At 45.4% G+C, this 16,433-nt stretch overlaps 1 non-coding gene across 1 annotated transcript; it reads left to right on the top strand.

Moving 5' to 3' along the window:
* The first annotated feature begins 6,539 nt into the window (after positions 1-6,539).
* Positions 6,540-6,608, top strand: LOC118929450 (small nucleolar RNA SNORD127). The gene has a single exon (XR_005031576.1). It is a non-coding gene; the product is annotated as a small nucleolar RNA SNORD127 (small nucleolar RNA).
* Positions 6,609-16,433: the final 9,825 nt, after the last annotated feature.

The following is a 16,433-nucleotide window of genomic DNA, read 5'->3' on the forward strand; positions in this document are numbered from 1 at the left end:
ATGGGAAGGAAAGCAGCCCTTTTTGTGCGTGAGGGCAAGGGAGGTTGGAGCTCAAGGAATTCTGCCATGCTGTAAAGTATAAGCTGTGGGATTAGGGTGATGAGAATGCAGGGCATATTGGAGTTGGGAGGCAGTGAGTTGAAAAGACTGCCATTACACCAAAAGAAGTGACCTGGTTGCATAAAAGTCTTAGAGCCGGAGGTAGGGGTGTAGATAGACAGTGAAGTGCACTGGAGTGGGGAGGGGTTGGGCCTACACAGTGGTGGATGGTGAGATTATCTGCGTATTCTGGTTCCCATAGGGGTATGTCTGCCAGGGGACGGAAGGGTTGTCCTTCTGCATGGAAGGAGTATTTGGAAATATTAAGGGGCACGGCAGCCAGCAGTGGGCGCTGTAGTGATGCACACAAGAAACAATTGGCAGTGTTGAGGGTGTGGTTGAGAAAGATGGTGGTGTCTTGAATGAGCTGTAACCAAGAGTAGGAGTGGGGGTAAGAAGATGAAGAGGTGCCGTCAAGTGTTTGGACAATGACTTTTTCGGAATGTCCGATGTCTGATGCAACTTGAGAGATCTGGGAATGAGAGGGAACATACTCTTGAGAGATATGAAGGGTACCGTGGGGGGTCGACGACCCCCCATAGTAAACTGAGGCTGTGACTCCGGTGGCCCATCGAGAGTTCCAGGGATCTGGGATTGATAAGGAGAATGAGCTGTTGGGATATTTTATGAAATGGTTGGAGGAGTAATACTGTGGGTACCAGGAGTTACCCATGTAGTGAATGGCGCAAGACCAGTAGGGACATCCCCGTAGGTGTCTGGCCATCGCCTGCAGCAGGCTTGTTTTTGGTCATAGAGGAAGCAGAGGTAGGGAGAGTAAAGGTAGCTGCTAGTGAACACTTCGGTGGAGGGAGGAAAGTGGAGGTATAAAGGCTCGGAGCAGCCTTTCAGAGGGCAGTCTGATGTGGCAATGAGGGCAGTAATTTTTGTTTGATGCTGTGTGTAAGTCTGTCTGACTTTGAATCGCCATACAAAGGAGGCTGGGGTGGCGGGGAAGACAATAGGAATGAGGAAAAAAAGCGAGAGAGAGCGAGGGAGCAGTAAAGGAGGAAAAAGTCATGATTCGGGTATGGATGGCAAAGGGGGTGAACGGGATTTTGGAGGAAAGAGGACAGTAAGGTCAGGAGTCTGGAGGGAGGGAGAGTCTGTAAACTTTTGTAGGTTAAGAGATCCTTTAGGTGATGAGGGAACAGAATGGTAAGGGGCGCCCCGAATGTCAGTTTATGAGCTTCCTTCTGCAAGAGCTGTCCAGCGGCTAATGCCCGTGGGCAGGGGGCCCATCCCCGAACTGTGGAGTCTAATTGCTTGGAAAGATAAGCTACTGGGGCAAAGGATGGGCCATAATATTGGCTTAGGACTCTTAGAGCTTGACTGGACCTCTCATGAATGTATAATGAGAAGGGCTTCGACAAATCAGGAAGATGGAGAGCTAGGGCTTCCACAAGGGCTCGATGGAGCTTAATGAAGGAGTGTCGGGGTGAGGAGGATAATGGTTCTTCAGGGGGGCCCTTGCTGAGGTCGTATAGGGGTCTTGCCAACAGGGAGAAGTTAGGGATCCACGCTCTAAAATACCCAGCCAGGCCTAGAAAGGAAAGGATTTCTGTCTTGGTTTTGGGAATGGGTAGGTCAGAGAGGAGCCGTTTTCTGTAAAAAATCTTGGGAGGAGGGGTCCAGAGGGATAGGAAAAATAAATGCGTCCTTGAGATCTAGGACTGAGAAGTGGGAGGCCGAGGCAGGGATCCGCGATAAAAGGGTGTATGGATTTGGAACTAAGGGATGGATAGGGACGACGGCCATGTTGAAGAGGTGAAGGTCTTGGATGAGGCGGAAAGATCCGTTGGTTTTTTTAACAGCTAATATGGGGGTATTAAACGGGGAGTGAGTGGGTCTGAGGTAATTTTTGTTTAAAAGATCTTGAATGATGGGTTGGAGGCCTATGAGGGCTGAAGTGGTTAGGGGGTATTGGGCCTGAAGATATACTGAGAGGGGTCACGTAATTTGATAGAGGCAGGAGGACATAGAGCCACGGAGGGGCTTGTAATGTCCCAAACTTTGGGATTTACAGGGTGTATGAGGGCGGAACTGGAGCTTTCATTGGGTAGAGGGGGGTCGTCGGCTGTGAGGGCCATCAGAAAGGGAGTACTGGGGGCTGTGGGAGTGGATATAGTTATGGAAACATGGAGGAGAGAAAGGATGTCCCGTCCTAGTAAAGGGATGGGACACTGGGACATAACCAGGAAGGAGTGGGTGAAAGGTATGGGATTGTCTTGGATTGTGCATAAAAGGGGGGGATTTTCATGGGAAAATCTGTTTACCTCCTACCCCGACTATAGGAGTAATGGCAGGCATGGTAGGGCCCCGGTATTCTCTCAAGACTGAGAAGGTGGCTCCTGTATCTAGGAGGAAGGAGATGGGGTGACCGTCTACTATTAAAGTAACCCTGGGCTCCTGTTTGGTGATGGAAATGGTCGGGCAAGAAGCCCCCGGGCCCCGTCAATCTTCTTCTGCCAACCCCACTATGGCAGGCTTAGGATGGGGGTTGTTTGTCCAGCCTCCCCTTTGGGTGGCTAGGCAATCAGACCCCCAGTGGCCCTTTTTGTGGCATCTGGGGCATGGGGTGGTAGGAGGTCTGGGGGAGGGGCACGCCCTTGTCCAATGTCCTTCTTGTCCGCACTTGAAACAAGCTCCTGGGGGGGGGCTTGTTTGTAGAAGGGGCGCCAAGGTTGTGGTTTTATCAGCTGGGCCAACATTTGGAAATTGGCCTGATCAGCCTTTTGTTTACGGCGTTCTTTCTCCTCCTCCTGGTTATGGAAGACTTTAAAGGCCACTGTTAGGATCTTAGTATGTGGGGTAGTGGGGCCCTGTTCTAACTTTTTTAGTTTAGCTTTAATGTCGGGGTAGCTTTGAGCCAGGAAGTATGTCATAAGGACGTGTCTCCCGTCAGGCGTTTCTGGGTCCAGGCTGGTAACTGTAATAGGGCTTGAGTGAGTCTGTCTAAGAACTCGGAGGGAGTTTCCTCCCTCCTTTGAATTATGTCTTGGAGCTTTTGAAAATTGACTACTTTACGAGCTGTCTTTTTCAGACCTGCTATTAAGCAGCAGGTGAAGATATCTTGAGAGCGGAGACCCACGGCAGTGGGGGACTGAAGGGTTCTGGCTCAGTCTGTGGGGGAGAAACAGGTGATGGGGGCAAAGACAGAGGAGGCTCCTGGGACTTAGAGGGGGGCTGAAAGGCTCAGGCTTGAACTGCAAGGGGGGTGAGATGGGGGAGGAGATGGTGGTGGAGGAAGGGGGAGGGGTTGTTGTAGGAGAGGAGGGGGAAGGGAGTGAACGGGAGGCTTCTGCGGGGGAGACGGCTTGCAGGCTAGGAGAACTTGGGGGGAGGCGGGGGGAGGAGGCGGAAAGCTTCGGTATAGGGAATCTCCTTCCATTTTTTCAGGCGCTGGCAGTAGTTAAAGAGATCGCGAGTGATGTTAGGATCAAGAGCTCCCCCTGCAGGCCATTGGTTGTTATTGTCTAGGGGGTATGTTGGCCAATCTTGGGAGCAGTATTTGCGGAGAAGTTTTGGTTTTATATCAGGCGTCAGGGAGAGGGTGGCTAGACGCTTGAGCAGGCATTCAAGAGGTGAACTTCCAGGGAGGGATGAGGAGGCTCCCATGGCTAAAGGACAGAGAAGGAGACAAACAGGGGAAGACGAACGGAGATCCTCGGACTGGGAGCAGACGGCAAGGAGACAAAGGGCATCCCCGATGATCCTTGGGGGTCTGCGGAAACTCGTATACGAGTCGGTTTCTTAGGAAGTGTGGGTCGTCACCCACACTTCTCTAAGGAGGCAGAGTGCCGGAGTCCGAGGTACCCAGTACTAGGAGTTTTCGGCGGAAGGAATTTTCGGCGGAAGGAATGGAAGGAGGGGGGGTGGGGGAAGGGAGCGTTCTCATCCGCAAAGGAGTCACCTCGTTTATGGCTGTCGGAGGAGGGGCCTGAGGGTCCGCCGCAGCCGTGAAGGCCTAAGGCAGGGAGAGTTCCCTCCTCGTCGGGGAAGAGTGGCCCACTCCGGGGGAAAACTTACCCAAAGGCCAGAGAGGAGTGGTGAGTGTGAGGAGCCAGCGCCGGAAAAAGAGGACGAGGGCAAGCTGCTGCTGGTGTCGGGGGAAGACGGGGCCCAGTTGGGATGTCCCGTCTCCCCGGTTTTGGCATCAATGAAAGGAAAGGAGCGACACACAGCAGCAATTCACCGGAGAATTCCGCTTTATTAGGGAAAGGTGCTGGGTTATATAGGAAGGGGCATGAGCTGATTGTGGTGTTACTTCTACGGGGCTGGTGGCTATTGGCCAGGTGCTGGGGTTAGGGAGGCGAGGGGTGATTGGGGTTCAGATGGCGCCGGCGGGAACCAAGCCCCCGGAAGAGAAGCAGGAAGTTCGCCATCTTATGGGTGGGGGCCCTTCAGGAAGAGCCTACTCACAGGAAGCTAGCATCAGCCTATCATCAGATGGACACTGTCCAGAGATTTTATTGATTTATCTTGCTTCCTACGACCTCCAAGTGGACAGGAACTCGCCTGTTTTGTTCTGAGTCTGAGCACTGGGGCCTGGCACATAGAAGGCTCTTAAATGTTTGCCAAATGAATGAGTGAACCTTGCCCTTGCCCAGCTTCAGTGAAAAGCACCACAAAGTGACTGGGAAGACAGTAAGGAAGCCTGGGCCGGGACACTGCTGAGGGAGGGTGTCAAGAAGCCCATGTGGTCTGGGGAGAGGAGGCTTCTCTATGCCGCACGAGCCGGAGTGAAAGGCTTGAAACGCACCAGGACATGCATGTGGTTATTCTGGCAGCCCGTGTCAGAGCTGTAGAAACTTAGCCAGAAAGTGTGAACACAGTTCTTCTCTGGGAACACTTCCCGTTGACTTAGAGATGAACTCCGATGTATGCTGTTTGTCTTCAGTCTTCAACGGTCTTTGCAGCTTGAAAATTAGTGTCAGGCTATTCCGTCCTCAGAACTCTCAAATCCACTGCCTTTTGCCCCTTGCCGGAACGGCAGCCCAGACGCCTGACTCCCTCGTCCTCTCCGGAAGCCTCCCCCCGCTGGCTAGTGCAGGCTCATTTCATTTCATTTTACTATTTTCAATGAAAGTACTTTTAAAAGTGTATTTCTAAATGAGGTTTACTTTTTTCTAGCTTTGTATTAGTTTCCCAATCTGAATACATCCCTAAGTCACAGAAAAGTCATTTAACAGATATCAAAAGGTAGGATATATAGATGATAGGGGATTTAGAAAATAGGTTTGCCCCATGGAAATCATAGCCACGACCCATTTCACATGAAATTACTCCCCAAAAGTGGTTGGGTAGAATCCTGAGGGTGTGCGTGCCAGCTGCTTCCCCAGCCACACTCGGGCTTTTAAGGCTGCCGAGGGGAGACCAGGGCTTCGCTCAGTCCGCGCTCAGCTCGGCGCCCAGCGCTGGCAGGCGGGATAAACGCTTGCCCGGTGCATTCACACGCCCCGGGCGCCGCGCGGCGCCGATGAAGCCACTGAGAGGCCCCGCCGCCCGGGCCAGCGAGCGGGACTCAGGCTCGACCTCGGCAGGCAGCCTCCGCCCCCGCGCCGGGCCCTGCGAGCGCGCCCCGTGCGCCCAGGGGCAACCCGGGTCGGCCAGCGCGCCCTGTATCGCCCAGGCAGCTGCCATCTGTCTGTTTAGTAATAACCGCGGGCCGCTCCCCCCTGCCGGGAGTAAGCCTGCCCCGCTCATTAGGCCGGGAAGTTAGCGACACCCACTCCCTGACGCCGGCAGGCTCTGCCCCACAGGCGGCGGCTGAGGCTTGGGTGCCCGGTCCTTCCTTCCTGCCTCTCAGCTCCGTGAAGGAGGCCGGCCCACTGCTGACCTGGCCCTACAGGCAGGTGCTTCAGTAACAGGGCGGAGAGAGGGCCTCCCTCCGTGGGTTCAGTGAAGTGTGCACCATGTTAATGCATCGCATTTCAGTTCTGCAAATGCGAAGTGTAAATTGGGCTAGAATATGATTGTGAATCAGACTAGACGTCATGACTAATTTATCACCGTGCTCCAGATACATCAGCTAAAATAATATGAATTTAAAGTAACGGTTCCTCCTGCCTTTGTGTTTGCTGGTGAACTCTAAAAAATAGATCACTAGAGAAATAAAGGAACTAGAATTCCACTCTCTTCTTGCATTGTCAAAGCACGAATGTAAGTAAACATTCTCACCCAGGTTTCTTCCACTGATTGAAACTGAATTTGCCCACTGACACATTATATCATCTATGTCTCACTCTCACTGACACACCCTGAACTGCTGATAAACATTAAAGTGGAGAAAAGCTTTTTTATATTTCAGGCAACATGTGAGATGCCTAAAGTTCCCCAGCAGGCTGATTATTAGAATTTTCTAGGGCATTTCCACTTAAAGTGTGGTCCCTGCCCAGCTGCATGGCATCACTTGCAAGATCATGAGAAATGCAGAATCTCAATCTCAACTATCATGAAAGATTTGGTCTGTATGTAATGTATTTTATGACTAAATGAAGACAATAGTGGGAAAAAAAACAACAAAGAAAGAAAGAAAAGAAATGCAGACTCTCAGGGCCCGGCCCAGACAGACTTACGGAATGGGCATTGAAATTTTTAACAAGCGGTAAAGTTTGAAAAGAATTGATCTGATTTTTTAAAAACACAAATACCTTTGCCCAGACATCTGTATGTGTGTAGTAGGCAGGCCAGGTGATTCTTACAAATTTAGTAGTCAAGTTTGGAGGCCCCTTGGCTCTAAGGTCTAAGGTTCAGGTGACTTTTATCCTCATGACATCAGCCACACTTCTGAATCCATAGAACTGCCTTAAAGTTTGGTACAGGGTGAGTTTACCTGTTTAGTTATCTGTGAATTACCGATGTAAGAAAGCTTATGAATTATTTGGTTAAATAACAACACATTTATTGCTCCTATAGGAAAGCTCAGAATTGGGAAGGCAGATATTCTCTTTGTACAACTGGCTCATCCACTACCAGACTGAGTAACAGGCATGAGAAAATCTTTTGCTTGGCCATCAAACACTCCCCCCAATTCAAATGGTCTGACTTTATTTGTAACAGTACCTTTCATTCAAAAGGACACAAAAGCCCTTTATGCTGATGCTTAGTGCTGTTTAGGGCTGTACGAGAAGACTGTGTCTAGTTCTGGGCTTCACAATAAAAGAGGGGTGTGGAGACCTTGGCAAAAGTTCAGAAGAAATTCCTAAAGGTTATTTTTTTTTTTTTTTTTTTTATCAGTCCAACAGAAATCAATTTATTTTCTGTCTAATCAATTAATTAGCATTTACCGTGTTACATTTTGTATTATGATCATTTTTATATTCCACATTGGCATGGGGTTTTACGATTTACAAAATACTGTTGTAAATGTGGTCTTCATTAAATCCTTACAAACACTGTGGGGTAGGAATTGTTATTCTGTCTTTACAGGCAGGAAAGCCCAGAGATGTTGAGCCTTGCCAAGCCCACATTCTGCTGCACTAGAAACCAGACCTTTTGCTTTCAAGTGTCCACACTTGAAAGTGTGGGCTCCATGGTTCACACTGGATGGCTAGCAGGTTCAGGTTTTAAATCTTGGGAGTGTTCCCAAGTTACTTGGCACAATGCTCTGCCCCTTGTGGACAGACAACTCATGGTGATGGGCTGAGGAGGCTCCTGAGGAGTCAGAGTGAAGTAGCTGGCTGGTGGGGAAGGTTGTAGGATAAGCATGAGGTTGAGCCAGTCATGTATATATTACCACCATCTTCAGACCAGCATGAAACAGACTGGTGAAGGATGGTAAATGCACTTTCTTTTTTTTTTTTTTTTTTTATAATAATTATTTTTTATTGAAGGATAGTTGACACACACTATTACATTACATGAGTTTCAAGTGTACAACACAGTGGTAGAACATTTATATACATAATTCTAGGTTCCAGCTATCACCCTACCAAGCTGTTACAATATCTTGACTATATTCCTTATGCTATACATTACATCCCGGTTACTTATTTATTTTACCATTGGAAGTCTGTCCTTTTTTTTTTTTTTTTTTTTTGTGAGGGCATCTCTCATATTTATTGATCAAATGGTTGTTAACGACAATAAAATTCTGTATAGGGGAGTCAATGCTCAATGCACAATCATTATTCCACCCCAAGCCTAATTTTTGTCAGTCTCCAATCTTCTGAGGCATAACAAACAAGTTTTTACATGTAGAACAAATTCTTACATAATGAATAAGTTACATAGTGAACAGTACAAGGGCAGTCATCACAGAAACTTTCGGTTTTGCTCATGCATTATGAACTATAAACAGTCAGTTCAAATATGAATACACATTTGATTTTTATACTTGATTTATATGTGGATACCACATTTCTCTCTTTATTATTATTATTTTTAATAAAATGCTGAAGTGGTAGGTAGATACAAGATAAAGGTAGAAAACATAGTTTAGTGTTGTAAGAGAGCACATGTAGATGATCAGGTGTGTGCCTGTAGACTATGTGTTAATCCAAGCTAGACCAGGGCAATAAAACATCCACGTATGCAGAAGATTTCTCTCAGAACGGGGGGGTGAGGTTCTAAGCCTCACCTCTGTTGATCCCCAATTTCTCACCTGATGGCCCCCCTGCGACTGTGCCTGTCTTAGGTTGTTCCTCCCTTGAGGAATCTTACCCGTCTCTGGCTAACCAGTCATCTTCCGGGGCCATACAGGGAAATGTGAAGTTGGTAAGTGAGAGAGAAGCCTTATTGTTTGAAAAAGTTAGCTTTTTACTTCTTTGCATATTTATGCCCTGTGGCTTCTATGCCCAGCATTTGTCTTGAGGTATCTTTACCACTTGGAAGAATTATGATACTCGGTAAATTTGATATGAGGCACGAATTCTATTTAAGGGTTGTAATTAGGAAGGAAGAAGAAAAGCTATAGAAGTAGCAGGCGGAAGAAAACATGGGAAGATTGATTATTTCTTTGATATATCTTCTTGTAGAGTAACTTCAGCATGTATAGGTTTTAAGCTACTACTTAAATTGCACACACACATTAACATAATAGGAGTATAGTTACATAACCAAAGCATATCTGTAATTACCAGCCATCTGCAGTGAAACCAAGAAAACCAGTTAGGCACCTTAGGCATTTGTGAAAACTTATCTATGATATGGTGGATATTGTCCAAATGAACTTGAACAGTCTGAGAGAAATCAGACAAATTCAAACAACCCATTCCTGGGGACTGTTCACATGCCATATGTTCTTTTAACAGTAAATAGTCTGTAGTTGTAAGACTTTGGAGCGCTACAATTTGCACTTCTCCAAATTCTTGGTTGAGTTCCAACAGTATAGATCCAGTCCAATTTTGTTGTTTTACTGTATGCACAGGCCAGCTTAGATATCTCCTTCCTCATTCCCATGGCAAGTCCAGGAACTGGTGGGATGAGTGCATCTACAGCTGTAGCAGTGCGTGGATCTTTGTTGGGGTTTTTCGATGATCATCTTCTGGCATGAGTCTTCCAGAGAGTGCTGATGTTGGAAGTTCTTTTTCATATCGTATCTTAGTTCATTTTCGGGGTAGCCCAATTAGGCTTTGATCCTCTGTGTAAACACAAACAGACCCTTTGCCTACACTTTTATATGCCCTTTATACCCTTGTGTAGAACTCGTTGGAGGTTACCACACAGGAACTGCCCTTTTTTTTTTTTTTTGCTTTGTTTTTGGTATCACTAATCTACACTTACATGACGAATATTATGTTTACTAGGCTCTCCCCTATACCAGGTCTCCCCTATAAACCCCTTTACAGTCACTGTCCATCAGCATAGCAAAATGTTGTAGAATCACTACTTGCCTTCTCTGTGTTGTACAGCCCTCCCTTTTCTCCTACCCCCCCATGCATGTTAATCTTAATACCCCCCTATTTCTCCCCCCCTTATCCCTCCCTACCCACCCATCCTCCCCAGTCCCTTTCCCTTTGGTACCTGTTAGTCCATTCTTGAGTTCTGTGATTCTGCTGCTGTTTTGTTCCTTCAGTTTTTCCTTTGTTCTTATATTCCACAGATAAGTGAAATCATTTGGTATTTCTCTTTCTCCGCTTGGCTTGTTTCACTGAGCATAATACCCTCCAGCTCCATCCATGTTGCTGCAAATGATTGGATTTGCCCTTTTCTTATAGCTGAGTAGTATTCCATTGTGTATATGTACCACATCTTCTTTATCCATTCATCTATTGATGGACATTTAGGTTGCTTCCAATTCTTGGCTATTGTAAATAGTGCTGCAATAAACATAGGGGTGCATCTGTCTTTCTCAAACTTGATTGCTGCATTCTTAGGGTAAATTCCTAGGAGTGCAATTCCTGGGTCAAATGGTAAGTCTGTTTTGAGCATTTTGATGTACCTCCATACTGCTTTCCACAATGGTTGAACTAACTTACATTCCCACCAGCAGTGTAGGAGGGTTCCCCTTTCTCCACAGCCTCGCCAACATTTGTTGTTGTTTGTCTTTTGGATGGCAGCCATCCTTACTGGTGTGAGGTGATACCTCATTGTAGTTTTAATTTGCATTTCTCTGATAATTAGCGATGTGGAGCATCTTTTCATGTGTCTGTTGGCCATCTGTATTTCTTTTTTGGAGAACTGTCTGTTCAGTTCCTCTGCCCATTTTTTAATTGGGTTATTTGTTTTTTGTTTGTTGAGGCGTGAGAGCTCCTTATATATTCTGGACGTCAAGCCTTTATCGGATGTGTCATTTTCAAATATATTCTCCCATACTGTAGGGATCCTTCTTGTTCTATTGATGGTGTCTTTTGCTGTACAGAAGCTTTTCAGCTTAATATAGTCCCACTTACTCATTTTTGCTGTTGTTTTCCTTGCCCGGGGAGATATGTTCAAGAAGAGGTCACTCATGTTTATGTCTAAGAGGTTTTCGCCTATGTTTTCTTCCAAGAGTTTAATGGTTTCATGGCTTACATTCAGGTCTTTGATCCATTTTGAGTTTACTTTTGTATATGGGGTTAGACAATGGTCCAGTTTCATTCTCCTACATGTAGCTGTCCAGTTTTGCCAGCACCACCTGTTGAAGAGACTGTCATTTCGCCATTGTATGTCCATGGCTCCTTTATCAAATATTAATTGACCATATATGTCTGGGTTAATGTCTGGATTCTCTAGTCTGTTCCATTGGTCTGTGGCTCTGTTCTTGTGCCAGTACCAAATTGTCTTGATTACTATGCCTTTATAGTAGAGCTTGAAGTTGGGGAGTGAGATCCCCCCTACTTTATTCTTCTTTCTCAGGATTGCTTTGGCTATTCGGGGTCTTTGGTGTTTCCATATGAATTTTTGAATTGTTTGTTCCAGTTCATTGAAGAATGTTGCTGGTAGTTTCATAGGGATTGCATCAAATCTGTATATTGCTTTGGGCAGGATGGCCATTTTAACGATATTAATTCTTCCTAGCCACGAGCATGGGATGAGTTTCCATCTGTTAGTGTCCCCTTTAATTTCTCTTAAGAGTGACTTGTAGTTTTCAGAGTATAAGTCTTTCACTTCTTTGGTTAGGTTTATTCCTAGGTATTTTATTTTTTTGATGCAATTGTGAATGGAGTTGTTTTCCTGATTTCTCTTTCTGTTGGTTCATTGTTAGTATATAGGAAAGCCACAGATTTCTGTGTGTTGATTTTGTATCCTGCAACTTTGCTGTATTCCGATATCAGTTCTAGTAGTTTTGGGGTGGAGTCTTTGGGGTTTTTTATGTACAGTATCATGTCATCTGCAAATAGTGACAGTTTAACTTCTTCTTTACCAATCTGGATTCCTTGTATTTCTTTATTTTGTCTGATTGCCGTGGCTAGGACCTCCAGTATTATGTTAAATAACAGTGGAGAGAGTGGGCATCCCTGTCTAGTTCCCGATCTCAGAGGAAATGCTTTCAGCTTCTCGCTGTTCAATATAATGTTGGCTGTGGGTTTATCATAGATGGCCTTTATTATGTTGAGGTACTTGCCCTCTATTCCCATTTTGCTGAGAGTTTTTAACATGAATGGATGTTGAACTTTGTCAAATGCTTTTTCAGCATCTATGGAGATGATCATGTGGTTTTTGTCTTTCTTTTTGTTGATGTGGTGGATGATGTTGATGGACTTTCGAATGTTGTACCATCCTTGCATCCCTGGGATGAATCCCACTTGGTCATGGTGTATGATCCTTTTGATGTATTTTTGAATTCGGTTTGCTAATATTTTGTTGAGTATTTTTGCATCTACGTTCATCAGGGATATTGGTCTGTAGTTTTCTTTTTTGGTGGGGTCTTTGCCTGGTTTTGGTATTAGGGTGATGTTAGCTTCATAGAATGAGTTTGGGAGTATCCCCTCCTCCTCTATTTTTTGGAAAACTTTAAGGAGAATGGGTATTATGTCTTCCCTGTATGTCTGATAAAATTCCGAGGTAAATCCATCTGGCCCGGGGGTTTTGTTCTTTGGTAGTTTTTTGATTACCTCTTCAATTTCGTTGCTGGTAATTGGTCTGTTTAGATTTTCTGTTTCTTCCTGGGTCAATCTTGGAAGGTTATATTTTTCTAGGAAGTTGTCCATTTCTCCTAGGTTTCCCAGCTTGTTAGCATATAGGTTTTCATAGTATTCTCCAATAATTCTTTGCATTTCCGTGGGGTCCGTCGTGATTTTTCCTTTCTCGTTTCTGATACTGTTGATTTGTGTTGACTCTCTTTTCTTCTTAATAAGTCTGGCTAGAGGCTTATCTATTTTGTTTATTTTCTCGAAGAACCAGCTCTTGGTTTCATTGATTTTTGCTATTGTTTTATTCTTCTCAATTTTATTTATTTCTTCTCTGATCTTTATTATGTCCCTCCTTCTGCTGACCTTAGGCCTCATTTGTTCTTCTTTTTCCAATTTCGATAATTGTGACATTAGACCATTCATTTGGGATTGCTCTTCCTTTTTTAAATATGCTTGGATTGCTATATACTTTCCTCTTAAGACTGCTTTTGCTGTGTCCCACAGAAGTTGGGGCTTAATGTTGTTGTTGTCATTTGTTTCCATATATTGCTGGATCTCCATTTTGATTTGGTCATTGATCCATTGATTATTTAGGAGCGTGTTGTTAAGCCTCCATGTGTTTGTGAGCCTCTTTGCTTTCTTTGTACAGTTTATTTCTAGTTTTATGCCTTTGTGGTCTGAAAAGTTGGTTGGTAGGATTTCAATCTTTTGGAATTTTCTGAGGCTCTTTTTGTGGCCTAGTATGTGGTCTATTCTGGAGAATGTTCCATGTGCACTTGAGAAGAATGTATATCCCGCTGCTTTTGGATGTAGAGTTCTATAGATGTCTATTAGGTCCATCTGCTCTACTGTGTTGTTCAGTGCTTCCGTGTCCTTACTTATTTTCTGCCCAGTGGATCTATCCTTTGGGGTGAGTGGTGTGTTGAAGTCTCCTAGAATGAATGCATTGCAGTCTATATCCCCCTTTAGTTCTGTTAGTATTTGTTTCACATATGCTGGTGCTCCTGTGTTGGGTGCATATATATTTAGAATGGTTATATCCTCTTGTTTGACTGAGCCCTTTATCATTATGTAGTGTCCTTCTTTATCTCTTGTTACTTTCTTTGTTTTGAAGTCTATTTTGTCTGATATTAGTACTGCAACCCCTGCTTTCTTCTCACTGTTGTTTGCTTGAAATATGTTTTTCCATCCCTTGACTTTTAGTCTGTACATGTCTTTGGGTTTGAGGTGAGTTTCTTGTAAGCAGCATATAGATGGGTCTTGCTTTTTTATCCATTCTGTTACTCTGTGTCTTTTGATTGGTGCATTCAGTCCATTAACATTTAGGGTGACTATTGAAAGATATGTACTTATTGCCATTGCAGGCTTTAAATTCGTGGTTACCAAAGGTTCAAGGTTAGCCTCTTTAGTATCTTACTGCCTAACTTAGCTCGCTTATTGAGCTGTTATATACACTGTCTGGAGATTCTTTTCTTCTCTCCCTTCTTGTTCCTCCTCCTCGATTCTTCATATGTTGGGTGTTTTGTGCTGTGCTCTTTCTAGGAGTGCTCCCATCTAGAGCAGTCCCTGTAAGATGTTCTGTAGAGGTGGTTTGTGGAAAGCAAATTCCCTCAGCTTTTGTTTGTCTGGGAATTGTTTAATCCCACCGTCATATTTGAATGATAGTCGTGCTGGATACAGTATCCTTGGTTCAAGGCCCTTCTGTTTCATTGTATTAAATATATCATGCCATTCTCTTCTGGCCTGTAGGGTTTCTGTTGAGAAATCTGACGTTAGCCTGATGGGTTTCCCTTTATAGGTGACCTTTTTCTCTCTAGCTGCCTTTAACACTCTTTCCTTGTCCTTGATCTTTGCCATTTTAATTATTATGTGTCTTGGTGTTGCCCTTCTTGGATCCTTTCTGTTGGGGGTTCTGTGTATTTCCGTGGTCTGTTTGATTACTTCCTCCCCCAGTGTGGGGAAGTTTTCAGCAATTATTTCTTCTAAGATACTTTCCATCTCTTTGCCTCTCTCTTCTTCTTCTGGGACCCCTATAATACGGATATTGCTCCTTTTAGATTGGTCACACAGTTCTCTTAATATTGTTTCATTCCTGGAGATCCTTTTGTCTCTCTCTATGTCAGCTTCTATGCGTTCCTGTTCTCTGATTTCAATTCCATCAATGGCCTCTTGCATTCTATCCATTCTGCTTATAAACCCTTCCAGAGTTTGTTTCATTTCTGTGATCTCCTTTCTGGCATCTGTGATCTCCCTCCGGACTTCATCCCATTTCTCTTGCGTATTTCTCTGCATCTCTGTCAGCATGTTTATGATTCTTATTTTGAATTCTTTGTCAGGAAGACTGGTTAGGTCTGTCTCCTTCTCTGGTGTTGTCTCTGTGATCTTTGTCTGCCTGTAGCTTTGCCTTTTCATGGTGATAGGAATAGTCTGCAGAACTGGGACGAGTGACGGCTGGAAGGACTTCCTTTCTTGTTGGTTTGTGGCCCTCCTCTCCTGGGAGAACAGCGGCCTCTAGTGGCTTGTGCTGCGCAGCTGCGCGCAGACAGGGTTTCTGCTTCCTGCCCTGCTGCTATGGAGTTAATCTCCGCTGTTGCTGTGGGCGTGGCCTGGCTCGGGCAGCTACTCCAAAATGGTGGAGTCGCGTTGGAGCAGGAGCTGCTGGGAGGCTATTTATCTCCGTAAGGGGCCTCCCTGCTCCCTGCAGCCCAGGGGTTAGGGTGCCCAGAGGTCCCGGATTCCCTACCTCTGGATTAAGTGACCCGCCCTGCCCCTTTAAGACTTCCAAAAAGCACCCGCCAAAACAAAACAACGACCACAAAAAAAAAACAAGAAAAAAAATTTTTTTAATTAAAAAAAAAAAAAATTTTTAATTAAAAAAAAAAAAAAAAAGTGGTCGTTCGTTTTTCTTTATTCTCCAGTGCCAGCCTCTGGCCTCTGCTCACCGGTCTTTCTGCCCTGTTTCCCTAATATTGGGGTCCCTGTCCCTTTAAGACTTCCAAAAAGCGCTCGCCAAAACAAAGCAGCAAAAAAGCAAAAAAAAAAAATGGTCGCGCGCTTTTCTTATGTCCTCTGTCGCCCAGCCTCCAGTGCCTGCTCACTGTTCTTGCTGCCCTGTTTTCCCAGTATCGAGGGCCCTGCACTCTGGCCCGGATGGCTGGGGCTGGGTGTTCGGCAGTCCTGGGCTCCGTCTCCCTCCCGCTCTGCCTGCTCTTCTCCCGCCGGGAGCTGGGGGGAGGGGCGCTCGGCTCCCGCGGGGCCGGGGCTTGTATCTTACCCCCTTCGCGAGGCGCTGGGTTCTCTCAGGTGTGGATGTGGTCTGGATATTGTCCTGTGTCTTCTGGTCTTTATTCTAGGAAGGGTTGTCTTTGTTATATTTTCATAGATATATGTTGTTTTGGGAGGAGATTTCCGCTGCTCTACTCACGCCGCCATCTTCCGGGAATCCTCTAAAGGTTATTTTTAAAATGCAAAGTGAATCTTCAAATTGTGTGACATTATCTAGAAAATGTGCATCCATCCATTGATATAAACAACATGAGATGAACCTTTGCTGAAGCTTGAGCGATTTTCACTTATAGAGAAATAAATATTGCAGGGGGCAGAGGAAGAGGAAAGAATGTCCCTGGAGCACCAGTTTTCCACACTGGTTGCACGTCGCAGTCACCCGAAGAGGTTTTAGGAATCCCAATGCCAGTTAAGCCAGGCCTTTGTAGGGAGCGCCCAGGCATCTCCAGGTGACTCTGATGTACAGCTAAAGCTGAGAATAGAGCAGTGCTTCCCCACCTGTAGTGTGCATTAGTGCCACCTGAGATTTTTGTTAAAACGCAGGCTCTGACACAG

This window comes from Manis pentadactyla, chromosome 11 (genome assembly GCF_030020395.1).
Source record: "Manis pentadactyla isolate mManPen7 chromosome 11, mManPen7.hap1, whole genome shotgun sequence".
Taxonomy (NCBI): Eukaryota; Metazoa; Chordata; class Mammalia; order Pholidota; family Manidae; genus Manis; species Manis pentadactyla.